Consider the following 5,979-nt stretch of genomic DNA (forward strand, 5'->3'; position numbering starts at 1 on the left):
AGGCATGCACCACCAACCACTACCTGGCTTAGGCTTTGGCTTTCAGAAGCACATCCAACTACATCTTTTCAGGACACAACCACCTACAGCTGAAAAGGCAATATCTTCCAAGGTTGTATATTCCGCTAACAATTAATTTTCTTATGAACTGTAATCAAATATCCTGCAACAATTTACCCCCTTGGTTCTCCCCTCTGCATCCTAAATTCTTCAAGGCCAATCTTTTCCTTGTTATGTATAGTTGACTATTAAGACTCAAATACATAAGTGAAACTTGCTGACTGCATTTTTATTGGATGTGTGTATATGGATCAAGGACTGACCATGTTGCATTGATTACCCAAACAGGGAATTCATTGCCTGAGAATAATTCTCCTGAATGAGACAGGGTCTCATTTAAAACTCCAGCTGACCTTGATTCACTAAGCATACTAAGATGTATAATACAGACAGAATCTGTAGTAAATAGCAGTATATATTTATCCCATGCATTTGGACCACTTTTCCTAGTAAGATAATCTTGTATAGAAGAAAGACATGAAAAGCAATTTGATGTTGGCCTGGTTTGAAATAAAGCACCATGCTCTGTTTTTTTTTTTTTTAATTATTGGTTATTTCATTTATTTACATTTCAGATGTTATCCCCCTTCCTGGTTTCCACTTTGAAAACCCCCTATGCCACCCTCTCCCCCAACCCCAAGCATTATGCTCTTAACAGGATTGATTCTTCCTAGCAGGCTAGACATGTCTATCATGGGATCTCTCTTACTTTCAAAGGGAGTGGAGGGAGGCTAACTGCTCTAGAGCTAGGTTTAGAAAAAGTCCTCCATAATTTCTATAATTGGAGGGGGATCTTTATTGTGCTCTCATAGTCCACAGAATGCTTCTCTATAGTTAACTTTTAGTGCTCTCATAAGGCATACTGTAGAGTGAAAAATTATAGATACTGGGTATATAGAATCCTTTTTAGACATGTAAAATATTCTTTAGGCTTTCTTTATAAGGACATGGAAAATTTTCTGAGAAACTGAGCCATGAAGCAAGTTAGGAATGTGGAAAGACCAGTCACCATTACTGGAACTGGCCTATCTGCAAAAAGAAAGGAAAGAATGCAAGTGAACTAGGTGGAACCAAGCTGAGAACCAAGTTGAGAACCAAGCTGGGAACCGCAGTGACAGGGCAAGGCCGAAGTAACAGGGCAGGACCACATTCTTGAGAAAGATAAGCATACAGAGAGCTTTCACCTGACCTGAATCATGTAGGTTGGGTTCCTTTGGAATGTCCCACTATTTTTATGTTATACCACCCTAGCAACCCCTCACCCCCTCCCCATTCCTTGGTTTGTGGTTTTTCCCTTTAAAAACCCATCTCAAACTGGCTGTCGGGGTCAATTCAGCTCCTGCGTGGGCATACGAATTGACCAGCAGCTAGCTGTCACGCCCTAATAAATCTCGCAATTGCTCTGGTATATGGTGTCTCGAGCAGATTACTGGGTGGCCGCGACTTTCTGAGACTTGAGTGAGGGTCTCCCCTCTGTGGAGGTCTTCAATACCATGACCAAGGCAAATTATAATTTAAAGCATTACATTGGGCTGACACTTCCAAAGGATTAGTGTCCATGAAGGCAATGTAAACACATGGCAACAAGAAGAGCAGAGAGTTTACATTGACTCATATCATGACTTATAATTTACTCTCAATATTCAGCATTGAAAGTCCCAGAGCCCTAATAGAGGCAGACTGTGATCTTGAGGCCATCTAGGACAAAAATCCTTGTTTCTGTAGAAGAGACTCTGGAAAAGATACTCTGCCCCAGCTCGCAGGGATTCAACCAGACACTAGGGAAGAGGGCCAACGAATGAAGGGACAAGAGACACAAGAATGGAGAGCAAGTCTGGAGTTCCGATCAAGCTCTAAAACTTTAATTTTGGGTGCAGGTTAAAGCAAAACTAGAAGTTTTGTCGATGGCCATTGCTTGGGCTACTCCACTATTGAACACTTATTGCCCTAGACCATCCCATTATCATAACCAGCTCCCAGGAAATGCCAGACATTCTTTAAGTTCCTGGGACCTGAGACTAGGTTTCCCAGAACAGAAAGTAATTTCCTGGGCATGGCTCCCCACATCTGCTCCCTTTTAACAATTTTAAATGAGGCTGGCAGGCAAATGTGGACATTAAGAAATCTCATCTACAGATGAGTTGGCATTGACCAGAGGGTGAAACCCTTGACCTGACCCTCCCAGTATCATTTGTAATGGTGTCTTTTTGTGGAGGAGAGGGTTATTTGTCTCTTGGGCCATGTAGGATATCAAGGGTCCTAGTCGGCTGCTTTGAGACACAATAAATCAACACCAATATCTATGCAATCAGGTTTGCTTTTCAGGGGACTCAGATGCAGCCAGTTTGGGCCCTCCCGCCGCGGTACCTCATCATGCACCTCTTTCAGGTACCCACGTTGTGTTCGTGCCATGTTGAGCCAACATGCATAGATCTGAGTTCTATGCAGCTCCTAAAGGAGTTATGTCATCGCAAGGCTCAGCCAAGCCTCTATCAGCCAAATCAAGTATTTGTAATGTACTTGTAGAGGTTTAGATGCAATGGAGTTAATTTCTTGTTTTACAGAGCCAGTGAGTCTGTTAAAGGCCCAAGGGCTAAAAGCCAAAAGGAAAAGGGGACTGGCCACTGGACCCAGGATGGAAGGGAGAAGGGTGGTAAGCCAAGGAGAGGCAGAGAAACAGTTTTCTTGTTGTTGATGTTTTCTAATCTCTCTCTGATCTTGGCCATACTGTCTCTAGCTACCCAGTTGTGGTCAGTATAAAAACAGCATTCCTCCTTGAGGGCAGCACAGAGCCCCCTTTGCTGAAGGAATAGCAGATGAGGGGATTTTTCCAGATTAGTGATGCCAATCTTTAGCTGTTCGAAGTCCTTGTCAATGACCTATTGAAGTTCTGAATAGTACAAGTCTGAGGCCTGCATCAGGACCAGAACCTCCAACAGCAATCACCAGATTGCTCTATCTGGAAAGACTCCTTTATATTGAAAGGATAAAAGGGAATTCTCAGAGAGATCTCTCTTCCCTGGATCTCAATTGTTATCCATTTTACCTACAGTTGGGTCTGGCTTTGTGGAGGTATCTTTGTTTCACCAATCTTTCTGGCAGCCGTCTAGCCACGCCTTCTTTGGTATCAAACAGACATGTTGATCCTCAGCCCCATATGAGAACTGAATCTAGGCCATTCCATTTAAAGGTAAGAAGGTCCTTCCACATAACTGTGGCATAGTTTTTATTAGTCTCAGAGTGCCAGAGGCAATCAGTAGCAGATTTGCCATGAGCGTCCAGATTTAGAAAATTGAGAACAAACAAGGCATGATTAAGAGTATTTCTAGAAGATCCCTTCTGGGGGTATAACTCCCACTCTTTTGTTTTTTTAAAAGCCAATTTTTTAAGAGTTCCTTGCAAAACCATGGCAGAAACACCAGCTCCTCCCACACTCAGAGAGTTATAAAGTTATTATTTTAACATTCCAGAATACCTGTTTCACAATACCTTGTCCTTGGGGATTATAAGGAATCCCAGTAATATAGGTAATATTAAATTGTCAACAAAACTTATCAAATGTCTTACTGCAATAGCCAGTTCCATGTTCTCTCTTAATATGATATGGAACAGCAAACATAGAAAGAAAATGTAGGCAATAACTAATTACATTTTTAGTTGCTTCTCCTGTTAAACAGTTCCAACTAGAAAGCCTGAAAAGGTGTCAAGTCACATGTACATGTTTTAATTTTCCAAAGTCAGAAATGAGTAACATCCACTTGCCATAATTGATTAGGTATAAGTCCTCAAGGATTAATACCATTATGAAAAAATTGAGGATACAGAGAACAGGTTTTTGTAATTTGACTTGCACACTCTCTAGTAATACCAAGTTATTGTCTCAAGGAATTACTATTTTGATGATATAAAGAATAATATTGTATGGCCAATTGTTTCTGTAAGGCTTATAATCTTCCTGGTGTACAAATCTGCTGTGGCATTGCCCGGGGGTCCAGGCAATCCATTATGAGCTCTTAAATGTCTTATAAAGTTAATGAAAAGTACTTGGTTCTTATATTAAGCTGTATTTGTAAAATCTGAGAATTAGCAATATCTAAAAATGGAACAAATTTAAGCAACCATGAGTTATTTACTGGCTCTGAGTATACAAATTGAAAGCTTGAGTTTTCAGCATTTCAAACAGTGGCTACAGCATGCCATTCAATTATTTGTGCTGAAGCAGTGGGAAACTTAAGAAAATGTGGTAAGGGAAACACTCAACTCACAGAAGTAGTCAAATTCCTATACAAAGAAAATGAATTGCTGAATGCAGAAGGTGTCAGAGATAGAGGGAAGGATTACTGTCTGATGAATCCAGAGTCAGAGTTTCAGTGAACAGAATCAAGGCACTCTAGAAGTACACTTGGTTTTGTTTGCATCACATATGAATGAGCTCTGTACTTGTAAAAAGAAGAAGCAAGTTTTCTGATTCTAGATTGAACTATTTTGGAAAAAGTGCTTAGTCAGTTTGCATTATGTATGTCCTTCCTACATGGATTAAAGGGACTCTAATGTTTATTGTTGTGTGAGTGTTGGTGTCTGTGGGAGTGTATCATGGGATACAGAAAAGGAAATAAAATCTGCTGTGGCTTGAGTTATAAGAGATTGTTAGTTTGGAGGCAGGCATGCTGGAGATGGAGCAAAGGTCTTGTGGTAGACAACCTAGTGCTCTTAAGCGCTGAACTGTGGGGCCAGTTTCCAAAATGGCTTTACTTGGGATCTTGGACTTAAACTATAAATTTTACTCTTACATGGTCTATGCTTTATCCTCTGAGATCTCTTTATGGCTGGAACAGCCAACTCATCACATATGGTCACAATATTGAGAACTTGGCCTGGAGCAGAGGCAGTACTCCAGACCCCCTTCCACACTCAGAGACATCTGACTCTCAGGTGCTCCAACACAACCAGGCTCACAGGAGAGACAGCTCCCCTCCACTCCAATACCTGGCCCTGGGGGGACACACCTTCCTCTCAGCCTACTATTCAGCCTGGGGGCAGAGCCGGGACTCCAGACCCCCTTCCACACCCAGAGACAGCTTGACTCTCAGGTGCTTTGACATAATCAGGCTCCCAGGCTCCCAGGCACAGAGAGGGGACAGGATCCAGACAGAGACAAAAAGGACATTTAATACCTATATTGAGAGGCAAGCACAAGAACATATGCAACAGAAACCAAAGCCACTTGGCTCCATCAGAACCCAGTTCTCCCATCACAGGAAGACCTGTATATTCTAGCACTCCTGAAGAACAAGACTTCAACCTAAAAATCCCATCTCAGGAAGATGATAGAGGACCTTAAGGAGGACATAACCCTCTTAAAGAAATACATGAAAGTCAGGAGCAAGCAAAAGAGCTACAGGCTGTTGGACACCTGGAACGGAGCAATGCCTAAGTCAAAGGAACTTGTTTCTTCAAGCTCTTTAGACAGTGATTCTGACAGTGAAGTTGAAATAAAAAAGCTAAAGGGGAAAAAGCAAGTTGTTTCAGAGAAACCTGTGAAGAAGCAGAAGCATGGTGAGACTTCTACAGCCCTGGTGTCTTCCAAGCACAGTAGCAGCAGCAGAGATGACAACATGTTCCAGACTGTAAAGATGAGATATGTCAATGTTCAGGACTTTAAAGGAAAAAGTCTAATTGATATTAGAGAAAAATGGATGGAATCAAATGGTGAAATGAAACCAGGGAGAAAAGATATTTCTTTAAACATGGAACAATGGAGCCAGCTGGAGGAACAGATCTCTGACATAGATGATGCAGTAAGAAAGCTGTAAAATCTGAGCCATATCAAACCTGTACTGTTGTACTTATTTTAATCTGTCTTTTTACACTGGCTTTTGTTTTCTAAATGTTGTTTTCCAAGCTGTTGTATATTTGCAT

The 5,979-nt window shown here is 41.4% G+C and overlaps 1 pseudogene; it reads left to right on the forward strand.

Annotated features, from left to right (window-relative positions):
- The first annotated feature begins 5,468 nt into the window (after positions 1-5,468).
- On the forward strand, positions 5,469-5,873 carry LOC114616295 (annotated as a pseudogene).
- Positions 5,874-5,979: the final 106 nt, after the last annotated feature.

This window comes from Grammomys surdaster, unplaced genomic scaffold, assembly GCF_004785775.1.
Source record: "Grammomys surdaster isolate TR1022 unplaced genomic scaffold, NIH_TR_1.0 314740, whole genome shotgun sequence".
NCBI classification, from domain to species: domain Eukaryota; kingdom Metazoa; phylum Chordata; class Mammalia; order Rodentia; family Muridae; genus Grammomys; species Grammomys surdaster.